The 2,043-nt window shown below is 40.1% G+C and overlaps 1 pseudogene; it reads right to left on the minus strand.

The window, feature by feature from the left end:
- Nucleotides 1-1,350, minus strand: part of LOC116549100 — a 38,028-nt pseudogene extending 36,678 nt beyond the window's left edge.
- Between the last annotated feature and the right edge of the window lie 693 nt (nt 1,351-2,043).

The following is a 2,043-nucleotide window of genomic DNA, read 5'->3' on the forward strand; positions in this document are numbered from 1 at the left end:
AAAAAAAAAAAAAAAAAAAGGAACAAAAAGCAAAAGTATAAAATGGTATTTGCTATTGAAATAGCAGAAAAGCCCCTTTTCTAGACAACCACATATTTCTGATGTCTGCTATCCACATACCTGCAGTTTTCGGATTCAAAGGTGGCTCAGATACAGAAAGGACAAGTATGCCCCCCTCATCAGGACAGGATTCCTATCACTGGGCTCAGGGCCGTCATCCAAGCCCAGCAGTTGTACCTTCAGCAGGCAAGAGAGATATCATAAGTACATTTCACCACAAAGTGATTCCAAAAATTCACATGCACCAAACTGAAGTCATTTTATTTAATTTAAGGGTGTTTCATGATAGTTTCCCTTTATAAATGTACTGAGGGGAAATAATTACTCTATATGTATAATGTAAAGAGAAGTTTCTCTTAGCAATGACTCTCATTAAAAACACAATCTTTGGATGAAGCATGAATTTTGTTGTCTGACCTGTTTTAAAAGTCTTGCTTTCATTCTGACTGCAAATATTTTTGAGTTAACATGTAAATTACATATTAATCAGTCACTCAGTTTTCCCCACAGTGTTTTAATCTACTTTTTTGAGTCACAACAATATGATTTAATTTACTCTGTCTCTTGTATCTGCATGAGAGGCCCATCGGCAGGTTGGCTGAGACTTATTTGTGATAGGTCATTTTCATTTTGTTTCATGGAGAGGTCATCATCCTTCATATTTTCATTCTATCAAAAATTAGCATTAACCAAATTACATAAACATTTGCAATATTATTAACAAAATCACAGTCAGGTCATTGCAAAAGTAAACCTCATAATCCAAAGCATATTTAGATAAGCAAGTAGAAGAGGAGCTTGCTCTACTTCAAGCTGACATATTCAAACTGAGATCTGGATTTCTACAATAAATTAGGGAGGTCGTTGTTTTTACTAAACAAATCTTTGTTTCATGAAAGTATTTACAGCTTTTAAATAATAGCCATCTAGCTCCCTGTGTTTTATGTAATTCACTTTATAAAAAGTTGATACAAGAATGTTTATGTTTAAGACCTTGAACCTCTCTAATCTAGCTTTGTTCTGTACTGAGAGAGCTCAATGGATAAAGCTTCTTTCTGTGTATTAGCTATATGGTTGAGTCATTTACAGTCATGAGCCTGTCTCCACATTTGTACAACAGCATGATAATGGAAAATGATAAGGTGTTGTGAGAGTTAAATAATAGGTGGTATATAAAACCTGCAGCTTAGTGCCTAGTACCTAACTTAGTGCCTAGTACCTACTATCAAGATGCCAGTTCTCGCCTGTTGTGAACTTCAGTGGTCCTGTAGAGCCTCTCACAGCATTCATGGTTTACACTTATTTCCACAGTCATCTTCCCTGATGCTGAGAGGGATGTGGTCATGCACCCCAGTCCCAGCTAACACTGTGAGGAAGGAAATGCTGGTCTGAGGTGCTGCCCCTTGCCCTCTGGGCAGCCTCTTCTTAGCTGCCCTCTCTGCCTGTCCCTGGGCATATACCCCAATCTCATAAGGTGTGTACTTTCATAGTGGCATGGATCCCCACAAAAGTACTGACCTAGGAAACCCAATGGCTGAGCTAGGAACCCCCCCTCTGGGTTATATTCTAATGGTCAGTTCTTGGAATTCCAACAGGTTCTTATCGTAGAAACTGCTAGTTTTTCCCCAAAGCCATTTTCCTCTTTTCCTACAGTAACTGAATATTTTTTCTTTTTTTTTTTTTTTGAGACAGAGTTTCACTCATGTTACCCAGGCTGGAGTGCAATGGCGCGATCTTGGCTCACCGCAACCTCCGCCTCCTGGGTTCAGGCAATTCTCCTGCTTCAGCCTCCTGAGTAGCTGGGATTACAGGCACACACCACCATGCCCAGCTAATTTTTTGTATTTTTAGTAGAGACGGGGTTTCACCATGTTGACCAGGATGGTCTCGATCTCTTGACCTCGTGATCCACCCGCCTCGGCCTCCCAAAGTGCTGGGATTACAGGCGTGAGCCACCGCGCCCGGCCAGTAACTGAATATTTA

Source organism: Sapajus apella, unplaced genomic scaffold (genome assembly GCF_009761245.1).
Source record: "Sapajus apella isolate SASKATOON/1434 unplaced genomic scaffold, GSC_monkey_1.0 scaffold6, whole genome shotgun sequence".
NCBI classification, from domain to species: domain Eukaryota; kingdom Metazoa; phylum Chordata; class Mammalia; order Primates; family Cebidae; genus Sapajus; species Sapajus apella.